General features: G+C 40.0%; 1 protein-coding gene across 6 annotated transcripts in view; it reads left to right on the top strand.

The window, feature by feature from the left end:
- SP4 (Sp4 transcription factor) overlaps positions 1-14,305 on the top strand; it is a 105,873-nt gene that overhangs the window by 84,399 nt on the left and 7,169 nt on the right. The window lies entirely within an intron of this gene.

The raw sequence follows: 14,305 nt of genomic DNA, 5'->3' as shown, positions 1-14,305 counted from the left end.
TCACAGTGGCATGATACTCCAGAGGTTTCTGCAAGATTATTTGGGGCAAATTTTTCCATCTAGAAAACATTATCACAGGTGCTTGGTTTTGCAGTTCTTAAAAAAAACCACCTTGAATTTGTGTCTTCAGAAATAATCTGCATCTTCTTCACTGTAAAAATGTTATCAAGTAAACACACAGAGTTGGAAAAAACACTTTAATCCCATATGTGCACAGAATCAATCCCTTACCTCTTAAATGCTATGTTTTGAGAAGTTCGATGAATAGAACACTGTTTGGAATGGAATAGATATGCATATGGGCTAAATGTAAGGAGAGAGGGGTAAGCAGGAGAAATGAAAATGAAGCTTTTTGAGCAGAATACTCCACAAGGTTTGGGATCTTGGTGTGTGTATAGCCTGAGTTTTGTCCTATTATTCTCTCCCTGGAGGAGAAAATGTATAATGGCATCAAGCTATAAAAGAGACCCAGTTTGGACATATTTCAATGAAATTCCTCTGCCTATGGGCAAGTCAGGTAGGCAACACTATGAGCAAGGCAGGTAGGGATGCGCAGCACTGCAGCAAAGAAATGGAAGGCTTGGTGGCCCAAATTATACTGAAGATAGTTCACCTTGCAGTCATGTAACCAAATCAGTAATTTTTGATATAATTGTAAAACTAATCTGGAAAGTTATTGTTCTAAAAAGGAAGCCTTCATCTGGTTGTAAATAATGATTTTACCAGCAAGAATGAGTTTTCATTTTCTGCATGAAGTCTGACTAGTGATGTGAATCATGGTTTAAATTGTGGTTTAAATCTGTTCGATTTACCCTGATTTTAAATGTTGATTTTGATGCTTTATTAATAAAGTGTGCACTGAATTTGAGGGAAAAGTAACGTCCTTACCTAGACTCCTCTTCCTACTTCATTTCTCCTCAGAAGTTTTTGTTACTACCCCTACCCAGCTATTTTGGGGTGGATTTGGAAACATCCTGTTTGCATATAATTTACATTTATCATTGATTTTCTGAGAGGCAAGTTACAGAAGAATAATTAATTCATTTTAGACAACTTGCCTTTTTTTGTGTTCTGTGACTTTTGTGAACAACTGTCAGTAAGGATTCAAATGGGAGTGAGGGTGTATAGACATATCTATATACCACTTGGAAAACAGTTTTCTGTGAAGCTTTTGGCTTCAGCCAAGTTTCTGTATTGCTTTAAAAATGAGGATTATTCCCTGGAACAGTTGGAAAATGAGCATAGAAATATTGTTGAAGGCTTTCACGGCCGGATTCAACTGGTTCTGGAGGGTTTTCCGGGCTGTGTGGCCGTGGTCTGGTGGATTTTGTTCCTAACGTTTCGCCTGCATCTGTGGCTGGCATCTTCAGAGGTGTATCACAGAGAAAAGTCTGTTTCTCACTGTGTCTCAGACTGAGCATAGAAGATTTCTCAAGACTAACCAGGCAGAAGCAATGATGGAAAGAGCATCTTGGCTCTCTTCTCATCAACCTACCCAAAGCGGCTGCTTCTGTGGCTCCGTATGGTTGGCAGTGACTCAAGCAATTCAAGCAAGCTGACTCGAAGAGATCCAGATTTACATGCTTATGAACAGCAAGTTTTCAACTGGAAATGATTTGAAACGGAAGAGATGTCAGGCCTTGCTAAAGGATGTGGTTAATTTTAGTGTTCAATTCTGTTCAGCCATTTCAAAAATCAATAGTAAACATTTGTGCAGCTGAAATCTCTCTACACCTAATAATGTCTCCCTCCTTTATGTATCCAAATCCAGTGTCTGCAAATGTGAAATCTTAAGAAAATCAATAGAATTGCTGATGGAAGCAAGTCTCAAAATTCTTACTACCATTACTTTAAAATGCCTCTTGATCTCATGTGAGTTTTACCAGGAGTTCAACTTCCTGCTTCAGAATTCTGTCTCTGAAAATTACACTTCCTTTGGTTGGTGTTGCCATTTGTATTACATCTCTTCTACTAGCAGTCTATGCATATTTAAAATTGGGGTTTTTTTTAACATAAATTATAATTGTGCTTGTATCTGCCTAAAACCTGTTGTTAGTAGTTGTATATCTACCTCTTTGGTATTTTCTATAATTTATACTTTAAGGCTTATTATGTGACTGTTGGCTGTAGAGATATTTCAGGGAAAGATGGCTACTCTCCGTCTGAAAACAGTTGTAACCCAAGGTGGAGACACAGTCTCTCAATATAGTGGGGGGTATGGAATCTTTAGTACCAGTGTATACAAAGATTAGCTCTTGAAAGAAAATCCACAGAGAAGGATACAATGCAAATTTGACAATCTTTATTGTAGGGATAAAGGGTTTACAAGCACTTGATTCAGTTTCAAACAAACATGCACACACAGAGTTCCTAAGATATAGATAGGTTGGAAAATAGATTTTGAATAGAAAAGGGGTATGGGGTATATGGGTAATAAGACCTGATCACGACACAAAGAAGATCCAGGGTTCAGAGCCAAATGACCAGCATTTGGTTCCGGGTGGGGTGCAACATGTTGGGTACAGCAACAAAGACGGAAAGGTGTCAATGACATTGAGCAATTGGCCCTCTGGAGGGTGGGGTATTTAAAGGGTGAGGGACCACCTCTGGGGGTGTCAGGACAACCGTTGGGGGATGTTATGACAACCTCTGGGAGGTGTTAGGGTGGATTGTTTGAGAAACAATAGAGTGCACTGTAAGGTAGTCAGAAGAAGTTAGTTACAAAAGGGAGTATATGGGTTAAGGTAATCAGGGGAGGCAATGACATCAGGAGTCTTTCTTGTTGCTGGAAATGAGTATCCATTTAGCAGGGCTACTGTATCGTATTGAGAACTTGTTCTTTGGCTGTTCAGCTAAAAAGTGTGCTGACATGGCAAGCAGGCTGAGAGTATGAGAGCTGGAAAACAATTCCTGGAAGTTTCAAATACAAATACAAATACAATACCTTTAATGGCATATAAAAAGTGGTAAAATGCAAATTATGTTAAAACCAATTGACTAAAATTTACACAAAGGTTTCACCCTTGATCCAAGTGCCTTTGTTAAAAACCTGGCAACTGATTCAGTAGTGTGGGGATGATGGTCACTAAGCAAGTATGAAACTATTTCCTTGTCTGATCTCACTGAAAATTTCTTCAAGATGGCCTCGAGAAAATCCTGGAAGTTTCTTGCAGGTAGACCTGGTTATTGCCAGAGAATGGACTCCCCATCTCTCCAACACCAGCATCACCATTTAGGCTGGCATGCGGGCACGGTTACCTGTCAGTAAGCACTTTCCCCCACTATGCCAGAGTGATATGGTAACAATCCCTCCCCCCGCCCCGAGAAGTCAAGAGCTACTAGTCATTGGCTTCCTTTACTGAAAAATGAAGGGAAAAGAAAAATCCAAAACTGAAGAAAGGATCCATGTTGAATCTGTCCATAGGCTGATGAGAGAAGGGGAATAATAATTTATAGGGAAATACAATAGACCTAGTAGGTAGGTGCAAGGAGTTAGGCTCTGAAGTTGGATCTTCCAGAAAAATACTTGATTTATTAAAACTGTTTTTTTGTATTAAAATATAACATAAATATGATTTACAATGTAATTTTTCATAAATTAGATATATATAAAAATAGTTAAAATTGATCAATATAGTACATTATAAATTGTTTAATTTTAAAATTGAAGTATGGTTTATAATCTAAATAATAAAATATAAGATAATTAAATCAGCCAATAATAAAAAATTAATAAAGGTAAACAATTAAAAGGCATTATAAAGCTTTTTCATTTATACATTCATATATAGAATTTTATAAAAATTAGAAATAGGAAATGGATAACAGTTGAAGCAAATAATAGTTGATTACAGTAAAGTGATTGCAAAAACTGGTTATGGAAATCAGTGAATATAATAAAGCTTGCTTAAACAGTTGGTCTTGTAAAATAACTTTTTGTTATAATAAGAAATAGAAATGTTCAATTAACACTTGAGTGTCTTGGAAAAGAGAAAACAGATTTTTATATATATGTGTATATGTGTGTGTGTGTGTGTGTGTGTGTTTACCTTTTGGAAAACAGGTTAATACTATTTCAATACAAAATAATGTTTTAACATGATAAATGATTGTTCTAAACAAACAAAGAACATAAACTCTATTCAAAAATAAAACTTATCTATTCCAGCTTGATGAACACTTTGCAACACCATATTTTTCTTTCTGGTTTCTTGCCTTACAATCTCAAAACACATCAACATTCGTTTTGCCATCTCCATTCACCCCACCCCACGTACCTGAAGATACTTGGTTTTTCTTTCCCACCTGATCTTCATGACAACTGCCACTCCCACCGGTCCTGAGTTCATTAACGTTAGCAATCCAAGAGTTCTGAGGTCCACCCCACCCCCACCCCCCATCTTCCCAATGAGACTGGAGAGTTTTTAGGCTGAAATCTCAAAAGTAGCCGTCAACTGGACTTGTGGTTTGGACAAGACACGCAAAGTGGCAGGAAAGGTATTTCAGCGGTTAAGTGGAAAACTAATGATTACTTGGGTACCAGAGCTGCTGGGACTTATGGATAAGGCAGCCTGTAGGTAGATAATATAAACAGACATGATTCGTGTAGTGGCTTGCCCAGCCGAGGCTGATGGTCCGAAGGGAGGCAGCTTGAGGCGAGCCAAGACGGTCTCAGATCTTTTCTGTCCATACTGAAGCCAAATAACCATACAGTAACACAAATGAAAGTAGGCATCGTGGCGTCTAGCTGGCCTCAAGCAGGGCTAGGCAGCAGGGCATGCTGGTAGCATGAATAATAGAAAAAGTGAAAGCGGTGATAGCATCCAGCATTGCAACAGAATTAACAATTTAACAATAGACACAAAGGACAGTATACAGATCATTTCAGAATAAACTCATGTAGAGGTAAAAGATAGAGGAGAGGAATCCTTGCAAAGCTTAGGCGTTGTGAGGGCTGAGTGGATGCTGCATCTCTTACTGTGATGGGCCAGATAGACCAGAGGATCTAGCCAAGAAATCTGATGTTTTATCCAGAAAGTGAGAATAAAAAGAGCAAAACAAAGAATAGCTTGAAAGGCTATAATTATAACAATCAGATGTAATATAATGTTGAAAATGCTGGTAGCCTTTTCAGACCACCCAAATAAAGATTCCCACCATGAATGGTGGCTAAATGAAGCTATTTCAGTGGACTGACGAACAGTTTGGGCACCGTCATAAGCAGTGGTTAAAGCCGGCCTTCTTTCCGGCTCCTTTAATTTTCCGGAGTGTCTTATCCAAATCTGTGAGTGAGAAGGTCTTGGATTAATTCTAAAGCCAGTCCTAAACATACAGGGGAAACAGATTTATATAAAATGGGACAAAAACATTTCTTGTTGGGTCCAAATTGGAATGGAAAAATCAAAATTACAACTAAAAATGGAAGTAATATTGCAAAAACTGTGGTTGATCATGGGAGCCATGGGTTGAATGTGATTCCCATTAAGGGTAACTGCTTCATGAAGTTCTCACGCAGACGCAGCACTTGCCGGTATAAACAATTGCAGAATGTTCTCCTTGAACTGAATCATAAAAACAGCTGCCAGATTGATTGTGCTTGGGGGCAAGGCAGTGATGGTGCTCCTCTAGGGCGTCATTGTCGCAGATGTATCCTAGATTTCCTTGGTAGTGGCAGCCTTCTAAATTGACACTTTGCCAGCTGGAGCCGAGAGATCGCACCCAAGAGTTGTGGTCACGTGAGTAAAGTATATCTCCAGTGCTTGTTTGTAAGCCCAGAGGAATAATCGGATAAATAGAAAAAGATTTTTTTTGGCTGAAGTAGTTGAAATAATTTGATGATTGTACAAATCATATGAAACATTTATAAGTTTCCACCATTTTTCCAAATCAATTTCAGTTTTGGTTAATTTAGGTTTCATTAATTGTCTAATTTCTTTGGGGATATGGCCATCAAAAGAATGTCAAAATGAGATCAATTACTTAAGGCTAAGTTTAGACTGTTAGCTTGAGTGCAAGCTAATACTTGAGTGAGTAAAGTCTGCAGTGGTGCACCATGGGTGAGTAAAGTCTGCAGTGGTGAGCTTCTGCCATGTTCAGAAAAATGGAAGATATTGAATGTTGGGTGTCAGAAAGAGTATTCGTGGCCTGTGTGATCGGATCTCCCAGCTTTGCCACATTTGCCACAATTTATTTGCCAGGACTTTCAAGTTGGTTGCATCTATATATTTTTGTGCTGGACTGATAAACAAGCTGATGATGGGTACAACAAAATCTTCCAGTGGATAATTCCTTAAGAGGAAGCATGAACTGTTCAGTTTAAGACTCTGGTCTCCTGGAACTTGTTCCTATGAATAAAGTACTTGAAAAGCATATCTGAGCAAATATGATGAACAAATTTGAATTCCAGAAGTAATATGCAGTGAGGAAACTCATTTCTACTGCAAAACCTAGTCCTAAACTCTTCAGTTTTTAACACTCTTTTCAAAGCTATAACACAAGTATTGTAGTATATAAATATACATAATGTTTCATTAGGACCTTTAGACCTTTTAAGTCTTTATTGCAATTTTTGCATTTTGCACACATGCCTGCATTACCCATAGAGGAACTTCATTAAAATATTCCCAAACTGGGTCTCTTTTATGGCCTGCTGCCATTATAGGTTTTGTCCTCCAAGGAGAGAATAATATGATAAATTTCAGGCTATACACATAAAGATCCCAAGACTTATGTGGTATTCCGCTCATAAGGTTTCACTTTCATTTTGACTGCTAGCCCCTCCTTTCTCACACTTAGCTCCTTAATCCTTGTAGTCATCATAACAAAAAACTAACCTCACTTAATCTTAAATTGCCAAGAGGTACTTACAACGAATGACATGAAAATATTGGGCACCATAGTGAAATGTATGGGCGCCAAAGCATCCTGGTGCCTGGAATTTGTTGAGCCCTGTTCTATATAAAAGAAATATAACGGAGTACTTGCAGGGAATTTGCTGGCTGTATATGGACAAAATCTCTGTCAGTACATTTAGAATTTGATGGTTTAACGCAAACGCTATTCTTGTGTTTTGATTGTGTATGATCATGAAATTTGAAGATAGCACCAAAGCAAATGTACATTCAACACTAACAAAAGCTGTCACAGCTGGCATTGATTCAGGAGTTTGGTCTCTGATCTGATATTATTACATTGAAATGAAAATTCATTTTAAAGTGGTTAATGGGATAAATGAATGGTCTTACATATTTGTACATGAGTATTCATTGTGAACAGATACTTTACAACACTTTGATTTGCTTATTTTATATTTTAAAATGTGTTTCAGATTCATACAGTTTTTAATGTATAAATTGTTTAGATGTTTTATTTCATCATTTGCATAGAAAAATAGAATATCCTGCTGTCTGTACTTCCCATGTACCATTGGAGAAATTATTGTGGCAGTTCCATCCTAGTTAATCAGTAGTCTCCTGTGTAACATCTCAGTGTCTTGCAACATGATCAAGATTTGCAACCCAAGTGGAACTTGTTTTGCTTGACCTCTATGTAGTCCCTGAGGTTATCTATCAGAACTTTTATAGACAGCTCAAGATTTCCTGTGGCGACCTGACTCCTTTCTCAGGCCAAGTGTGGTTTCCCTCTGTGCATGCTTTGAAGATATTTCTGTCCTGATAGTGATGTGTCGCTGTCACGGGCAATAGCAGCACTGATGACTTTTCTATTGTTTGAGGACTCGCCCTCCCCCAGTTCTCAATAATGGTGGATTTTCCTGAAATTGAACAGAAATTTTCCTGAAATTGAACAGAAAGCTTCAGAACCATTCTTTTTTCAAGCAGAGCGAAATGGCATAACAATTTTAATGTTTCAAGACTCCACTGAAAGCAGTCTTGGAACGTAGCATTGGAAGAAAACCTTGGAAGCAAATTTTATATTCACGAATGTCAGGAAGTTAGCCACAATGGCAAATAATGCTAAGAACTTGGGTGCTGTGTGGTTTCCGGGCTGTATGGCCGTGTTCTAGCAGCATTCTCTCCTGACGTTTCCCCTGCATCTGTGGCTGGCATCTTCAGAGGATCTGATGTTGGAAAAGCAAGTGGAGTATATATCTGTTGGAGTGTCCAGGGTGGGTGGGGAAACCTTGTCTGTTGAGGAAATTATCAGAAAAAAGAAAATGTCTTTTAGAAAATGGAAGTCCAGTTTGGCTGATGAAGAATATGAGAGGGAACACAAATGGTGGCAAAAGAGAAGCAAGTTAGCTGTAAGGGAGGCAAAAAAGGATTATGAGGAACGCATGGCTATGAACATCAAGACCAGCAACAAACAGTTCTTCAAGTACATCAAAAGCAGGAAGCCAGCAAGAGAAGCGGTAGGCCCGTTAGATGACAAAGGAACAAAGGGTGTGCTAAAAGATGGCAGAAAAAGGAGATTGCAGAGAAGCTGAATGAGATTCTTTTTGCATCTGTCTTCACCCAAGAGTGAGGTGAGGGAACATTCCTGCACACTGAACCAAGCTTCTTAGGAGGCTTAATCCGAGGAACTAAGCGAAGATAGTGGTAGAACAAGGAAGAAGTTCTGGCAGCCATTGATAAACTAAATGTTACCAAATCCCCTGGCTCCAGATTTCGCATCTTCACCAAGAGTTCTTAAAGAGCTCAAAGCATGAGAATTGCTGATCTTCTCACTTTTAATATGCAACTTATCCCTGAAATCCAGGTCTTCCATCCCTGAAGACTGGAAGATGGGCCAATCGTCACACCAATCTTTAAGAAAGGATCTAGGGGACCCGGGAAATTACAGGCCAGTCAGTTTCGACATCTGTTCCTGGTAAAATTAGTAGAGAATCTATCATTAAAAGATAAAATTATAAAAAACATGTAGAAAAAGCAAGACCTGCTGAGAAAGAGTCAGCATGGCTTTTGGCAGAGGCAAATCCCTTGTCTTACAAACTTTACTAGAGTTCTTTGAGGGTGTAAACAGGCATGTGGACAGGGTGAACCCGGGTGGACATTGTCTACTTGGATTTCCAAAGTTAAGGCTTTTGACAAAGTTCCTCACCAGAGACTGTTGAGAAAACTCAGCAATGAAGGAATAAGAGGGGAAGTCCTCCCTATGGATTAAAAAAAACTGGTTGGAGAAACAGGGAAACAAAAGAGTGGGTGTAAATGGAAAGTTCTCACAATGGAGAGATGTCGGGAGTGGTGTCCCCTCAAGGATCCGTTTTGGGACCAGTGCTCTTAACCTATTCATAAATGACCACCTGGAAGTAGGGGTGGGTAGCGTGGTGGCCAAGTTTGCAGATGATACCAAATTAGGTAGGTGGTGAGAACCACAACGGATTGCAAAGAGCTCCAAGCTGACCTTGATAAATTAGATGAGTGGGCCTTCAGAAATGGCAAATGCAGTTCAATGTAGCAAAATGTAAAGTGATGCAACATAGGGGCAAAAAATCCAAACTTCACATACACGCTTACAGGGGTCGAGTGCTATCAGTCACAGACCAGGAAAGGGGATTTAGAGTCTTAGTTGATAGTTCCATGGGAATGTCACAGCTCAATGCATGGCAGCTGTGAAAAAAAGAGGCAAACTCTATGCTGGGGATCTCATTAGAAAAGGAATTGATAATAAAACTGCAAAAGATTGTCATGCCCTTTATATAAAAGCAGTGAGTGCACCAAGACTTGGAGTACTGTGTCCAGTTCTGGTCGCCGCGATCTCAAAAAAGGATATTATTGAGGAGATAGAAAAAAAAGTGCAGAGAAGGAGCAACAAGGATGATTGAGGGACTGGAGCACCTTCCCTATGAGGAGAGGCTGCAGCGTTTGGGACTCTTTAGTTTGGAGAGGAGGCGGCTGAGCGGGGATATGATTGAAGTCTACAAAAATTATGCATGGGGTAGAAAATGTTGACAGAGAGACATTTTTCTCTCTTTCTCACAATACTAGAACCAGGGGGCATTCATTGAAAATGCTGGGGGGAAGAATTAGGACTAATAAAAGGAAACACTTCTTCACGCAACGTGTGATTGGTGTTTGGAATATGCTGCCACAGGAGGTGGTGATGGCCACTAACCTGGATAGGTTTAAAAGGGGCTTGGACAGATTTATGGAGGAGAAGTCGATTTATGGCTACCAATCTTGATCCTCTTTGATCTTAGATTGCAAATGCCTTAACAGACCAGGTGATCGGGAGCAACAGCCGCAGAAGGCCATTGCGTTCACATCCTACATGTGAGCTCCCAAAGGCACCTGGTGGGCCACTGCGAGTAGCAGAGAGCTGGACTAGATGGACTTTGGTCTGATCCAGCTGGCTTGTTCTTATGTTCTTATGTCTGTGAGTAACAAAGGCGGCAACCAGGTCAATAGTTGAGGGCATCTGAATAGAAGTATGAGTAACAATGAAGACTATAGCCTGGGAGTAAGAACGTTGAGAACTAATGCTAAGAACGTTGTCAGTTCCACAGATCAGATGCTGCAATCTCTGGTGGATGCCATGATTCTTAAAAAATGTCAGTTACTCTTAACATCTAACTTGTGTCTACAAGATTATTTGCAGAAACAATGGGAAGAGTGGTTTGGGGTAGACCAGAACATTGTAACCAGCGAAGGCTTTTTCACATTTTCTCTCAACGTAACATCAGGTTGTGTATGGCAGTGATACTGAGGCCCCTTCCGCATGTGCAGAATAATCCACTTTCAGTCCACTTTCACAATGATTTGCAAGTGTATTTTGCTATTCCGCACATTAAAATCCAGCTGCAAAGTGCATTGGAAGTGGATTGAAAGTGCATTATTCTTCATGTGCGGAAGGGGCCTCTGTGATTCAGAAGCTATATCTGACTCTTCTGAGCATTGTTCCCCATTGTAGCTGTTGACCCATTTTCCAGAAAAGTGGGCAAGGCCGTTGCATGGAAGGTCTTGTTGCTGGTTCCCACCTTAAAATGCTGGAGGAATTGGAGGATGCGCACGTTGCAAGCTTCTCTGAACTGTGAGCCTGGTGTCAAGGATGGAAGGGCTGATTTTTTTTTTTGCAGCCTCCCTTTCTTTTTTTTGCAACTTCCATACTCTTATTTTATTTTAGTAGTAGAAATGTTGTCAGGAAGAGAGCAAGCTGACTGGAGAGAAGAGAAAGTAAACCATCCTTATGGCAGTCACCCAGTAAAAGCAAGGTGGCCACAGTGAGGTGGTGTTGGTTTGATATTTATTTTTCTCTGTGCTCTAGGAGCCATCGCAAGCTCACTTTGTTACTTAGCCTTGCCATCCCCACTCCCTACCACTGATCAGCTGACCAGCAGGGAATTTACCAGCAAAGTGGGGGCGGGGGGGCTACCCAAGTGTCTTAGTCATTTCTGGCAATGTGGGGATTCTGTGATATTTGGGGGAAAAACTTATGGTAAAAATGACTTCTACTATAGACCTTTTACGCAAATATCAAAGTGACCTTGCATTGCACCGATGTGTTCATGTCACTTCCAGTGTGTGCTGGTTTAAGTGCCCCTTGGTTGTTGCTACAGTTATCTGGCAGCCCTACTCTCACTTGAGAGCTACTGTGAGAGAAGCAAGAAGCCTTTCCTCTCACTCTAGCTGCACAAGGGCTGGCTAAAGTTCAACAGCGGTAAGGAGAGATAGTCCTACATGCTTACAGGTACTTTGGCAATTTAAAAGGTTATAGTATTATGTTTAGTATTGTGTGAGGTGTCTGTGTTTGGTGGGGTGGTACACAAGACACAAGTCTTTTGTTTTCTGTTGATTGCAAATGTTAAGGTGGCTGTCCATAAGCCTCAGAGTGCTGGTGTTTTAAGAGAGCCGATTGCAGTGTACTCATACAATAGAGGTTCCAGTATATTAGAAGATCTGAAGACTTGTTTGATAGTAAAACTGGAAGAAAAGGACATCAGGGTGTCAGACCCACACTACCTGGGGGTCTTAGTTTTTCATCTGGTGAGGATATATCTTGATGGCCGAGACCATGAAGAAGTAAGTCAACTGAAAAAAGAAGTTTTTATATTTAAGGTGTTGTAGTAATATTGTAGCGTTGCCAGTCCTTTGAGAACATCTTAATGTATCTGAAGACATTTAGAAGAAGCAAGTTCCATGTCAAGCAAATTAGCCAGGCTAGCCTGATCTCATCAAATCTCAGAAGCTAAGCAGGGTTGGGCTTGGCAGGTATTTGGATGAGAGACGTCCTAGGAATACCAGGATTATGACACTGAGGCAGACAGTAGCAAACCACCTTTAAGCATCTCTTGCCTTGAAAACCCCATGGAGTAGCTGAAAACTAGCTGTAACTTGACAGCAAAAAAGGAAATTGCAGGTGGTGAGTTTGTGTTTCTGTTTACTCCATTTGTTCCAAACTCCTTGATAGTGACACAAGGCAAGGGAAGTGCCATCCACCATAGGAGTCATTTGTTGCAATCAATATCTTCCTCACAGAAGTTATAGGATCTGCTATTCATCAGAGTATGTATGCCTTTTCTTCAGTGACGTGGATGAATCAAGAGTTTGAATTGATACCCTGCCTTTCTCTTCTGTAAAGAGTCTCAGAGCAGCTTAGAAGCTTCTTCCCTTCCTCTCTCCACAGTAGATACCCTGTGAGATAGCTGGGTTCTGTGAGAACTCTCTCAGGTCAGCCAACAAACTTGTGTAGGAGTGGGGAAACAAATCCAGTTCACAAGACGAGAGTCAACGACTCTTAACCACTACACTGGCCCTCAAGAAAAAGCCTTGAAAAATCATGTTATATTAAAAAATTTTTAGCAAAAGTTTAATCACATTATAATCTGGGGTTTTTGGCAAACTAACACTACACCCTGTTGGTAGAATGTTCCGTCAAGTCACAACTGACTTATGGCAACCCTGTAGGGTTGTTAGTGCAAGAGAAGTTCAGAGATGGTTTGCTTTTGCCTTCCTGTGTTGACAGAGAGGGCTTTAAGAAAACTCTGACTGGCCCAAGGTTATTCAGCAGACTTCATACTGGAGGAGTGGGGAATTGAACCCAGTTCTCAAGATATGAGTCTGCCAGTCTTAGCCACTACACTACACACTATACTCTAGATAACAGTAAATTTTATAGTCTCCAACCATGGGCAGGAACTAGCTAAGGGACCGTGACAGATAGTATTCCAAATGTAATGGATGACTCACTGTTCCAACTTTCAAACCCATAGTCTATGAAGGTGAAATGTCCGCATTTGGATCTATACTTTCTACAGAGATCTAAGTGATGTGCTAAACAATGGAGCCATCACACCTTTCCCCCCTAATGAGAGTTTACACTCTAAGCAAAACTGGTCAGAAGAAAGATCAGAAGGCCATTGCTACATCCTAAAAATCTGGGACCTGAAAAAAATGTATAGTAAGAGGGCAAGTCTGCAGTGGGAATGGATGTTGTGCAGTTTGCATCATCACATGATAGGGATGCATTTTTTTTCAAATAATTGTCAAACCTTGTCATGGAAGAACATTAACTTTGAATTCTGCCCTTTCAGATGTATCTAGTACTATCTTCTCAAGGTGCTGTAATTCGATGTCTTAATACGGCTTCACAATTGGACCAGAGGATTTCAATGTGCCAGAGTTTTCACTACAGTTTAAAAGTGCTGCGGTGCATGAACCTCATGATCAATAATGTTAAAATTGATGGTGATTCCACCCACTCCATCCTGGGCTCCATTGCAGTTAAAGCCATATGTGTCATACTGAAGAAGAGATTACACATGATCTGCAGAGAAGGATCTAGCATTATCAACAACTCTCGTTCTACTGTACATACTATTCTGGATTTAATCAATTACCTTTAATTATACTGTTCACTTGTTTACAAATTTGAACACTTCTAAGCTGGTTTGTCTAAATAGTCGTGTGTCCTATCCTGTCTTGTTACTGCAGGGATACTGTCCTGGAGCAGTGCAGGAGGTTTTAGGTTTGTCAGACTGTTCTAATGACTGACTTTACAAGTATATAATCTTGTTAGAGTAGTTCAGCAGTGGAATCGGTCACCTAGCGAGGTGGTAACCTTCCTTTCACTTGCAGTCTTCAAGCGGCGGCTGGACAAATATTTGTCAGGGATGTTTTAGGATGATCTTTCCTTGAGCAAGGGGTTGGACTAGATGGGCTGCATGACCCCATCCAGTTCTGTGATTATTAAAAGTGTGTTCACAGCAATGTACATCTCACCTTATCTATCACCTTATCTAAGACAGTTTTATTGAAGACAATTTTATTTAGGACTGCCTTTGACTAATTTAGTTTTTATTTATTGTCACTTGTGAGATTTTGTACTGTCATCTTCTAGGTGTTTGTTATAT

The sequence above is a fragment of the Sphaerodactylus townsendi genome, linkage group LG11 (assembly GCF_021028975.2).
Source record: "Sphaerodactylus townsendi isolate TG3544 linkage group LG11, MPM_Stown_v2.3, whole genome shotgun sequence".
Classification (NCBI taxonomy): domain Eukaryota; kingdom Metazoa; phylum Chordata; class Lepidosauria; order Squamata; family Sphaerodactylidae; genus Sphaerodactylus; species Sphaerodactylus townsendi.
This window is presented reverse-complemented; position numbering and strand designations above follow the sequence as displayed.